This window comes from Drosophila eugracilis, unplaced genomic scaffold (assembly GCF_018153835.1).
Source record: "Drosophila eugracilis isolate 14026-0451.02 unplaced genomic scaffold, ASM1815383v1 contig_2129, whole genome shotgun sequence".
Classification (NCBI taxonomy): Eukaryota; Metazoa; Arthropoda; class Insecta; order Diptera; family Drosophilidae; genus Drosophila; species Drosophila eugracilis.
In genome coordinates, this window is record NW_024573010.1 from 9,184 (window position 1) to 22,142 (window position 12,959).

Below are 12,959 nucleotides of genomic sequence, written 5' to 3' on the forward strand. Positions count from 1 at the left end.
CTCGAAATCTTAAAAAGTCCCGGTAAATCGAATCAATATACAAGTTGTTATTAACACCGAAACAGTACAGCTAAGTTCCTCAGTTCTGTATTATAATTATTTGAATAAAGAGCACTCAACTCCATAAACGTTACTCCGGATATCGCCGTCATATTATTCGCATTCGCCCACTGAGCTTAAGGCCAGGGGAATAGTACATAAACTTTATTTTACACATCATCAACCACCCTAATGGTGGCACACCATCAGCGGCGACCTCGGAGCAGCAGCCCGGCCGCCAATTCCCATCTATCTTAACACTCACTACTACTCAGCAAGCACCCTACCGGTGCCACCTCATCGGCCTGATCTGGAGCAGCTTTACCATCGAGCAACCGACTATAAGATAACTCACATTTAAAATGAGCAGTGCAAGGCACCCACCCTTATTTTAGGGTGCTGATCACACTCTAAGTGCCAAAAACGCAACCAATGATTCGGGTGCCCTTATTGTTTGGGTGTACCCTTGTCGTTCTTTGCTGCGAATGTCATTCAGAAAGATTTCTATGTTGACGATCTGTTGACAGGCGCCGGAAGCGTTGAGAACCTGAAAAGCCTTCGTGATGAAGTTCCTCTAGTTTTGCAAGAGGCAGGTTTTTAATTGCCTAAGTGGTTTTCAAACTGCCCAGAGATCTCCGCATCTGATAGCGCTGTTCTGTCATTATTGACTCAGACTAGACTAGACTACAACCCTTGGAGTGGTTTGGTTTCATGGCAAAGGTTACTTTCAATTTCGATTGGATGACCCTTTTCTAGATCGTTATGCGACAAAACGACACAAACTCTCGGTGACTACGCGGCTTTTCGATCCATTGGGCCTATTGTGTCCTTTGGTCACAAAGGCAAAGATGCTTTTACAGGCTTCGAAAATTAGATTGGGAAGTGTCGCTACCAATGCAGTTACTATCGTCGTGGGAAGCCTTTAAGGCAACCCAAAATTATGGTACCGCGATTCGTTCGCTGAAGCTTCCATGCGAGCATCTACGTTCGTACTCAAACTTCTGAAAAAGTGTCATTACTGACAGCTAAATCAAAAGTAGCTTCCCTCTAGACGAAAATTTTGCCTCGCCTTGAGCTGTGTGCTGCTCCCCTTTTAGCAGATCTTCTAAATCGTGTACGGCCATTAATTAATTGCCCAATATATACAGTTGTGGACTGACTCCGAGATCACTCTGCATTGGATTAAATCCAATCCCTCGTCGTTGCCCGTTTTCGTCTCGAACCGAATAGCGGAAATCCAAGAGTGGTCGGAGAAAGCAATTTGGCGGCACGTCCCTACAAAAGTAATCAGGGGATATAGGGTCTCGGGTATGTGACGTTGATGAGTTCGTCACATCCATCTGGTTCGCTGGGCCATCGTTTTTACTCGACTCAAAAAGCATTTGGCCTGTAAACTCACACTTCGAATCACCTTTAGAAGTTGTGTCTATAGAGTTACGCAAGTCGGCGTTAATTCTGATCGCTACAACAGAGCCTAATGGCTTGCTTCAGAAAATAGAGTCCTTTTCGTCGCACCTGAAGCTTCTGAGAGTTTTCGTGTGGGTTTTCCGATTTATTCGAAAGTGTAAGAAAGTTATTACGCCAAGAGAACTTTTGCGTTCGAAATGATTATAGAAGTTATCCAATCTCACGAATTCAGTGACGACATAGGCAAAATTCGGTAAAAGAGACCGGTAACGCGTATATTCAGAAGATTAATTCTTTTGTGCAGGTAAATAGCTTAGATTGGTGCTCCTCGACTTTGCTCCGAGCTGGTGGTCGGTTATTGAATGCTCCTATCCCGTACGAAGCCAAATTTTCGTTGTTGCTATCGAAATTCGCTAAATCTTACGTGTCATAACTGCACGAAAATGTATGGTTAGTCAATGTGACCTCACCACTGATGCTTTTTTATTGGCTTTTTAAAGGTTCGTGAGTCGACGCGGTATTCCGGAGAAGGTTTGGTGCGACAACGCAACCAACTTCGTCGGCGCAGACCGCCACCAAGAGCTCCGTGCCCGTCTGGAGAAGCAGGAGGGCGGTCTGCAGGCATTCGCATCAAAAAAGTATGCGAGTTTGCGTTCATAATGCCCAGAGATCCCCACCAGTGGATTATCGGCGCTGATAGCAAGGTTCGAGAGACGCACGTGAAGACAGCGGAGGGAACGTACCGGCGCCATCCATAGATTGCCGCTTCTACCAATGCAGTCCTAAAGGAAGTCGTCCCTTCAGAGGGTGCGGTGTTCGTTCAATTTTCGTTCTTCCACTGTAAAGAGGGGAGAGGTACCCAATGAAGCTTTTCGCTCAGGCGAATTCGGCCGCCGCTCTACTCTATACATCTCTTGGTTTGTCTTCATCTCTGTCCATAGAATAAGATTATTTAAGTCAAATACAATAGTTGACATTCGAACTCCCTATCTTTAGCATATACCGTGCCCTGTCGTAGTTAATAAATTCGCTAATTCAGAAGTACCAATTAAACCCTGCATTTCACAAGTTTTCGTTCATTTAATATAAACATATTAAATATTCAGTTCCGATTTGAAAAATCTTTGGTAAATCAATAGATATTGACAAAAGTATACAAAACAAGGTGAGACGAAGACATACATAATAACATTATGGATGCTAAAGTTTTTCGCGGAAGGTGAGCGTTAGGACCAGCTTGACCAGATGAAAACTGTCGGTAAGCTAAAGTAGCATCTCAAAATAAGTATACCTAAGCCAAATTTCTAACCTTTATAGGTCCCGACATTTCCGCTATTTTGACAGACAGATGGTGTGAAGCTACATGCTTAATCCCAACTTTCTATCACTTATAGTTACCGAGATATCAGCCTTTCTACAAAAAGCCAAAATCGTCTTTCGAGCTTGGCGAGCGTAAGAGAGGTCGTGGCCGTTAAATGGTACCACAATAAGATGCGTTGGCCTTTTAAGATTATAAATACTTAATCCCAAAGCCACGCCGACTCTAAGGCCCATAAATCACTAGTACAGCTGGAAAATTGAGATTAAGTATGTATAATCTTGAGATGCCAGCTCATCTTTTGGAGGATCCATTATCTGGCCAAGCCCACACTTACACCACCAAGCTCGAAAGACGGTTTTAGAGTTTTGTAGAAAAGCTGATATCTCGGTTACTATGAGTGATAAAAAGTTTGGATTAAGCACGTAATTTTTTATAATGCCCCAAATACGAATTGTTTCCCATCTAGCCACGCACACCCTAACGCCCACAAACAGCGGAAAACGGGGGCGTCCAATAACATTATAGTGGATGTCTTCATTTGACCTTCTATAACAATTTTTTGTCAACATCTATCAACATTGGTAAGCCAAAGATTATTCAAATCGGAACTTTATTTCGCTATTTACGAAGAAATGTATATTATTTTAAGACCCAAATGGGCAGTGATGTCACTATCAATTACTCAACATGCTTTCTCTGACAATAGGTAGCGACTTGTGAATTTCCACTATCTAAATGAATATTTTAAGATTTTGTGAAACAGTAACGGGTATCTCATAGTCGCGGCACTCGACTATAGCGTTTCTTCTTGTTTCTCCTGGAACATCTTCAAACACTTTCACTGTTATTTAGTGTTTGTTACTCCTATTTGAAACTTATTTCGCATTTGACGAACTGTGAAATAAGTAATGAATTGATTAGCAGTGCGAACTTAGCACAAAAAATTGTTCTTCTTCTTTTTTCATTTAATGCACACCTGCAAACCAATCTTTGGTAAATCTATAGATATTGACAAAAATGTGCAAAACAAGGTCAAACGAAGACATACATAATAATATTGTGGATGCCACAGTTTTTTGAAGTAGGTGATCGTTAGAGCGAGCGTGGCCAGATAAAAACTCACTCTAGGCTCCCGAGATTTCCGCAATTTTGGTTTTCCGAGTTTTTGGCCGTTATAAAGGGCATGGCCAGATTGTATGAAAGTAATACCCATTTGCAACATCCTATGAAACTACTTGCTTAATCCCAACTTTCTATCACTTATAGTTAACGAGATATCAGCCCTTCTAAAAAAAGCGAAAATCCTTTTTCGAAATTGGTGGCGTAAGATGTTTTATCTGGCCACGCCCACACTTACTCAACATGCTTTTTCTGACAATAGGTGGCGCTTTGTGAATTTCCCCTCTATATGTAAATATTTTAAAATTCTGTGAAACAGTAACGGGTATCTTATAGTGGCGGCACTCGACTATAGCGTTTTTTCTTGTTTTTCCTGGAACGTCTTCGAACACTTGCACTGTTATTAATTTTTTTACTCCTGTTTGAAACTTAGAGTTTATTTCGCATTTGACGAACTGTGAATTTTTTTTTTTTTTTTTTTAATTACTATACTTTATTATTTGCCATCTGTTTTATAAAACGAAAACAATAAGCAAATTTGTTAATTACTTATAAGCTAGCAGGATGGTTTAGACTCCAGTGAGCCTAATCCATATATACAAGTACAAATATACATGTTTGCAAATCTTTACATATTTTACATGTTTCTGTGAGGCAGATCTAATATATGAAATCTTTTTAGCCGCCTGCGGGTGTCACCGTTATCCAGTAGGCCAAGTGCTAGTATGTTTTCGTGTTCGTGCAGCCTGTTTATATACTTTTCAGCATTTGCCGTCATGAGCTCCTTGACTGTGGGTATTTTGAGATCCTTGTGGATGTCGAAATTGGTCATATACCAAGGTGCGCCTGTTATGGTACGAAGGACCTTATTTTGGTACCTTTGCAGGATTTCAATATTAGAATTGCTTGCTGTTCCCCAGAGCTGCATCGCGTATGTCCATACTGGCCTTAGGACAGCCTTATAAAGTATTATTTTGTTTTCTAGGCTTAGCTGAGAGCGGGGTCCTAGCAACCAGTACATTTTGCTTGTTTTCATCTTTAACTGGGCTTGTTTTGCTTTTATATGTTGCTTCCATGTAACCCGTCTATCCAGATGTACTCCCAGGTACTTTACTGTGTCACTCACTGGAATGGTGGAGCCATTTAATGTAACTGGGGGGCAGTTTCCTGGTCTCAGTGAAAATGTGACTTGGATAGACTTTTGTGCATTGACAACTATTCTCCATTTTCTTAACCAGATTTAAATTTGACCAAGTTCATCTTGAATCAGGAGCGATGCAGCATTGAGGTCATTGCTGGAAGCTATAATAGCGGTGTCGTCAGCATACGTGGCTATTTCAGTGTTGTTTGATGATGGTAGGTCGGCTGTAAATATTGTGTACAGAACAGGGCCCAACACACTACCTTGTGGGACTCCAGCATAGGCGGTGCATATTCTGGACGATTCGTCTTGTTCTTGGACATAGAATAGTCTGTTTTCCAGATAAGATTTTATCATCAGGAAGTATGGTGGAGGTAGCCATTTCTTAATTTTGTATAACAGCCCTTCATGCCAAACTTTGTCAAACGCCTGTTTAACATCTAGGAATACTCCAGTACAATATTTTTTGCATTCAAACGCATTGATAATTGTTTGTGTTATCCGATGACATTGTTCAATCGTACCGTGTCCTCTTCTGAACCCAAACTGGTGTTCGGGTATGATGTTTAGTTCTTCCAGAACAGGCAGCAATCTTCTTAAAAGTATACGCTCAAATACTTTAGAGAATGCCACCAGCAAACTAATGGGACGGTATGACGTGATAGCTCTTTCAGGCTTGTTGGGCTTAGGAATCATAATTACTTCTGCGCATTTCCATTGGCTTGGGAAGTACTCTAACCTGAGCATTGCGTTGAAAATGTAGGATAATAAGCGGGTACATTTTGGCGGGAGATTTTTAATTGTGTTACCACAGATTTTATCATAGCCTGGGGATTTTTTCTTGTTAAGCTTTTTTATCTCCTGTTCCACTTCTGAGAAGCAGGTTGGTTTTAGCGGGAGGCTCATCTGGCAAGGAGATTCAAGGAAGGACAGCACCTTGGCTACTGTATTAGGATCGTTTTCCAGATTGGGCTTGAATACTGAGCTTAGGTGTGCAGCGAATGCCTCAGCCTTTTCAGAGTTACATCTGCATCTTCGTCCTTGACTGTCTTCAATTGTGGTGACTCTTCTGGTTGGTCGCTTTAGGTATCTCGTTGCTTTCCAGAGGCTATAATTTATGTCAGCAGTATATGGATCTAGATTCCTTAAATATTCTTCTGTTGCTTCGTTTTTGATTTTCCAAAGTCTAGTGTTCAATTCTTTGGCGGCCTTGTTGAACTTTCTTTTGTCGTTTGGGCTTCTCGTTGTTTGCCATATTTTACGAAGCTTTCTTTTTTCGGATATTTGTGATCTCAGCTCTAGAGGTAGAAAAGTTTGCCTGTCAAGGCTGTAGTCTGGAGGAGGGGTAAACATATGGCCAGCAGTATGAATTGAGTTAGTGAGATCTTCAATTGCAGTGTCGATTTCATCTCCCGTCTTCAGTGATACATTCAAGCAAGTTTGATTTTCGAGCCAGTTTTTAAATGTCCTTATGTTCGTTCTTCCATTAATGACTCTATAAGGCTTTTGCTTGTAGCTTACTGTAGTACCATACGTCACAATGATCGGAGAGTGATCTGAACTCAAATCAAAGTTCTCCTCAATGTGAAGATTGTGTTGAGGTATTCCTGCATAAACAATGAAATCCAACAGGTCTGGGATTTTACTTGGGTCAGTTGGCCAATAGGTTGGCTTGCCAGTGGATAGAGTGGAATAGTTGTTGTTTGTTACACATTTATATAGTTCTGCTCCTTTTGGGTTTATGAGCCTGGATCCCCACCAGGGATGCTTGGCATTATAGTCACCTCCAGAAATAAACCGGCTGCCGAGTCCTTGAAAGAGACAATTGAAGTGGTCGAGATTGCAAGCATATCTTGGTGGAAGGTAAACTGCAGCAACAGAGATATCTGAGTGTAAGCATTTTATTTGGATCGCTGCAACTTGCATGTTGTTTGTGCTGATACTATCTAAAGTTTTGAATTTTAGAGTGTTTTTAACTATAACTCCACTTCCGCCTTGTGCTCTGCCAGATGGATGATAAGCATTTATAATATGAAACCCATGGATTGATAAGTAGTTTTTGTCGGTAAAGTGTGTCTCTGATATAAGTAGTATGTCAATGTTATTGGTTTTAATAAATAAGGTTATTTCGTTGCGATGGTTGGAAAGCCCATTAGCATTCCATATGGCTATGCGAAGATCTACTTGCATAATTTATTTACCAACAACATTATCATGTTGAGTAAATTAGTTGTAAGTTCAGATTGTTTTACAAGTAGTTGTTCAATTCTATCTAGAGCGGATATTTCTTGTGTTGCAGTCTCACCGCGCACTACTTGTGCATAATTTGGTTGCCTGGAGTATGCGTTTTCATTGATTGGAATTCTTTGCATGTTAATTGCTACTCTTAGTCTATCATGAGTTTCTGAAGTTACCGGCTTCCTGGTGGGTTGACTGGACTTATTTTTTGTAATGGCTTGGTAGATCTTGCAGCCTTTGTAGCTAGCAGCGTGATTTTCAAAGCAGTTTGCACAAGTTGCTGGATCATTTTCTTGTTTAGTGCAGTTTTTGGTAAGGTGGTTCTCAGCACATTTAACGCACTTAAATTTTTTGTTGCAGTAAGTTTTGGTGTGTCCATATTCTTGGCAACGGAAGCATTGCACCATTTCACTAACTCTCTTTGGAGGTTCAATTGTAACCATAGCATTGTTGATGTGTTTTATGTTATAGACTTCAGTGTTGCTTTTATCTGGTTCTAGGTCTATGAAGAACATTGGTAGTGGCTCCTTAGTAATGCGGCTTTTAATGTTGTGAATTCCTCTAACTTTGTGACCATGTGATTCTATTGCAAGCTTAATAGATTCAGTTAGTGTAGTGGGGTGAATATTTTTGACAATTCTAAACGCTCTTTCCTGCTTAAGCTGAAATGTGTGGTAGTCTATTTGGTCCACTTTTAGTAGCCTGATTATTTCCCTGTATTTTTCGACTTTTTTAACCATGATGCGAATGTTGCCGTCTCTTTGTGTTTTATAAGTGAATTCGGATGGACTAAGGTAAAGTAAGAATCCATTTATATCACCGACGTTAGATACAAAAATTGGTGGTGGTTTTTCAGAGACTGCTGGAGTGTCTTTATCCGTTTCCTCGTTTAGTATTGGGTCCGATGATAATTGGTTGGTGTCCGTTATATTTTCTGGTTCGGCCAATAAAGCAAATTGGTTTGATAGATTGCCTTTGGAAGGTCCAGCTCCTACAGCCGGAATTTTTCTTGAAAGGAGTGGAGAGGTTTCATTTTTACGTTTAGCTGGACGTGGATTGATTGGCACCTTCTGCCAAGAATATCTTCTGGCGTCGCTTCCTCCGTCATTCGACATGTTTTGCTGCTTATAGCAGCTAGAATTGCAAATTGTTTTTGTGTAAGATGTTTACGAAATTGTGCTTAACGACTTCGACAGATTGTGCGTGCGCGACCGTACTCTTTGAGAGTTAGAAAGCGACCGCTAAAAGTGATTAAAAATTTGTTTGTTATTATGAAATTTATGCTCCCAAAACGAGGATAATTTAATTATCGAACTGTGAAATGAATGATGAATTTGTTAGCAGTGCTAACTTTTTTATTTTTAATATCTTTGCTTTTTTTTTATTGAATCTACTCTTAATTTTGAGACTAACTATTATTTAACTGAAAGTCGCTGGATGATTAAGTCATTGCGACGAAGACATGATTGGTTGCTCAACCTAGTTAGATCTCTACCCAGGTGGTTAGGGTGCAACGATAGCTTGATAAGGTACTTTTTCTTCTGTTCTGCGATCACTTCTTTGGCTGGTAAAATGTTTAAGTCGCGGTGTATGTTTTCGTTGCGCGGTGATTGTTCTCAAGATCTTCAACTGAACTCGCTGGACAATGTCAATATTGCTATTGCTGGCGTTCCCCCACAACTGGGAGCCGTATATCTACATAGGTTTTAGTACTGAGTTGTACAGCAGGACTTTATATTCAAGGCTAAGAGAAGACCGATCGTTGATAAGCCAATGAAGGCTGCTGGCTTTTAGCTTTAGGTGTGTTCTTTTTGCTTCAATGTGCTGGCGCCATGTGAGTCTTCTATCGAGATGTACTCCTAGGTATGTTACTTCGTTTGCTTGCGGGAGTAAAGTTTTGCTTAACGTAATCGACGGGCAGTTGTGCCTGTTCAGGGTGAACGTAACGTGCTTGCATTTAGTTCATTCACTTTAATTCGCCAATCTGATAGCCATTTTTGCTTGCATCAGCCATTTTGAGCGGCTAAGAATAGCTGTATCATCGGCAAACGTAGATATGGTTAGTCGTGTCCTTGTCGGGATGTCTGCTGTGTAGAGGACATATAATGTTGGCCATAGCACGCTACCTTTAGGAAATCCACCTCACAACAAACTTTCTGTCGTAATGACACTAAAAGCTTGTGGGTGCTGTATGGGAGCATTGTCTTGATCTTGTACATTAGACCTTCTAGCCAGACTCTTTCAAATGCTTGAGAGACATCTAAAAATATGGCAGTACAGTACTCTCTTTTTTCTAACGGGTTTTCTGATGTTATCCGGTTGACCTGCTCAACTGTTTCGTGCTTTTCACGAAACCCAAATTGATGTGACGGGATTCCTTCCTGGATTCTCAGGTATGTGTTTATCCGAGTCATTAAGCATTTTTGGAAGAGTTTAGATAAGCATGAGAGTACGCTTATAGGCCAAGTTTTGCGATGGCATTGAAAAGTAGGGTGAGAGTGCAAACGGCGCAGTATGGGAGCTCAATGATCATTTTGGCAGCTATGAAATCGCAGTCCGGGGATTTTTTCGGTTTCTGTTGACTTTTGATGATGTTAACGGTTTCGTTTGGGCGAATCTCAATCGGCTCATGTTGAGGCTGAGGCAAATATGGTAAAATCGGCAACGTAAACGCACTAGTGACAGAATTTGGTTCGAAGACATTTTGAAGGTAGTTGGCAAAAGTGTTGGCTCTGTTTGCGTCACTGTGAGTGATGTCAGAGTTGGGTGAGCTCTCCATAGTGAGTGTTTTGTATTAGAAGTTGACAATTGCTGTATTTAGCAGCGATGGACGTACGAGTATACTTCGTCTTGCTGTAAAGTTTGAGTAAGTTGACGTGAGGCATGTCTTAAACTTTGCTTACCAAATGGCGATCTGTGGAATTGCCACTTTCGACGTAAGCGTCGCTATTCGAGGACAAGCTTTTCGATTTGTAGATTTGTCTTTTTTTGATTGCATTGTATGTTTATAGGTTAATTTTTAGGAATGTTTTTGGTAATCGCAAAGTCTATTAAATCGGATAGTTTCTTTGGGTCTGGCGGCCAGTATGACGGTGGGCCAGAAGAAACATAGTCGAGCTTGTTCTTGGCCTTAATAATTGCATTATAGAGCTGCTTTCCTTTAGGGTTGACGAGACGAGATCCCCAATGTGTGTGCTTGGCATTGTAGTCTCCTGCTGCTATGAAGTGGTCTCATAGTGAGTTGAAAAACTCATCTTCAGCTTTAGTGATGGGGGCAGAATACGGCAGCTAACTACGGAAACAACTTACAGCTTGCCAGTATTTAGTTGTATGTTTATAGATGTGGCCTGTGTGTAGTATTTATAAAATTTTGTATGATAGTGGTGCTTAATACGACTTCCGATTAGAATTCCAATCCCTCCATGTGCTTTACCATCTGGATGATTTGTTCCGTAGAAAGAAGATCCTCGTAGTTGAAAATTGTATCTGTTTGTGAGGTGTGTTTCTGAAAGATTTTCAGAATTTCATTTACAAGTAGGAATTGAGCTAACTCGAGTTTGTGCTGCGAAACGCCATTAGCGTTCCCCTGGGGAAGTCATTATTTGGATTGTTGTGAAACCAGCATTTGAATCAATATATTTTGGATTCGCATCAGATCTTACATAATTGTGCGCATAAACGAAATAAGTTCCGTAAGGCTTTGATATAGGCTACATATCATAGCTTCAAAATTGCTTTTTGACTGATCCGGCGATTGATGGTGCTGAGTGTGCGGTTCTTGGTATGCTGATTGCGGAAATGAATTTTTGAGGCAAGGGTAGCCAGTCCTGTTTTTAACGCACTTGCGTATCTCACATTTTTGGCACAGTGCTAACTGAGCACAAAAAAGTTTTTCTTTCTTTCAATGCACAGCTGCAAACCAACACAAAAATGTCACTAAATGTGTGCACGCTTTCTTGTATTTGTGTTATTGATACTCTGCTGAAAGACGATTTGAGTACACCTGCTTTACTGAATAGATACCACATTAAAACAAGAAATATTGTTCCGATTTGAAAAATCTTTGGTAAATCGGTAGCTATTGACAAAAAAAAAAACACCTACTCTAACGCACGCCCAAAAGCCGAAAAAAAACTGTGGCATTCATAATATTACAATGCATGTCTTTTTTTGACCTTGTATAGCATATTTGAGTAAATATCTAACGATTTGCCAAAGATTTTTTAAATCGGAACAATATTTTGCTATTTATGAAGAAATGTAGGTTAAAAGGCTTCACATGAGCAGTGAAGTCACTATTAGTTACTCAACATGCTTTTTTGACTAAAAATTGCGCTTTGTCCATTTCCACTATATTTTAAACTTTCATTAATATTTTAAAATTGTGTAAAACAGTAACGGGTATCTTATAGTCGCGGCACTGGACTAAAGCGTTTCTTTTTGTTTCTATACTATTCCCTCGACGCCGTTACTTAGTACGTCGGATGAGCTTATTTTGTGGGTCTCCAACGAAGCAGTCTTTGGAGGTTATTTCCGGGTGTCCTTCGCAGTAGTCAGTAATCCTATACTGGTAATGTCAAAACAATTAAGTTAGTTGAAAAAAAAATTTGTAATGCATTAGGAGAGATGAGACTTGGGTTAATTCCAACTCGACACACTGGTTATAAGGAATATTGTTTGAACGTTATGCGTCGTTTGCGGCAAGCGATTTACACTCCACTCGTTCTTCGTGACAAAAATTAAACGATTATAGTTCCGCAATCATCGTATTCTCCTGATTTAGTTGATTTAGCTGATTTAGAGTTTGAGCAAACTTAAATTAAAAGAAAATTCAATTTTTGCAAAATATGTTCTGTTTACGCTTTTTATTACTCTGCGAAATGCCCTATAGTCAGAGTGTTTATTTGTTTTCTTAAATGCTCGGATCATATGGACTTCCTCGCCCATAAGCTTTAAGGGCTCGCGGTGATTTTACACTTCCAATTTTTCGTTTTCTCTTCCCGATTTATTGCGTCGCCAACTGCAATATAATTGTTCTTGTTTTTATACCCGTTACTTGTAAAGTATATGGGAATTTAAGATTCGTTGAAAAGTGTGCAACAGGTAGAAGGAAGCGTTTCCGACCCTATAAAGAATATATATTCTTGATCAGGATCAATAGCTCAGTCGACTAAGCCATGTCCGTTTGTCCCTCCGGAAGTCTGTCCGTATGAACGCTGATTTAGAGTTTGAGCAAACTTAAATTAAAAGAAAATTCAATTTTTGCAAAATATGTTCTGTTTACGCTTTTTATTACTCTGCGAAATGCCCTATAGTCAGAGTGTTTATTTGTTTTCTTAAATACTCGGATCATATGGACTTCCTCGCCCATAAGCTTTAAGGGCTCGCGGTGATTTTACACTTCCAATTTTTCGTTTTCTCTTCCCGTTTTATTGCGTCGCCAACTGCAATATAATTGTTCTTGTTTTTATACCCGTTACTTGTAAAGTATATGGGAATTTAAGATTCGTTGAAAAGTGTGCAACAGGTAGAAGGAAGCGTTTCCGACCCTATAAAGAATATATATTCTTGATCAGGATCAATAGCGCAGTCGACTAAGCCATGTCCGTTTGTCCGTCCGGAAGTCTGTCCGTATGAACGCTGAGATCTCACGAACTATAACAGATACCAAGTTGAGATTTAGCATGAAGATTC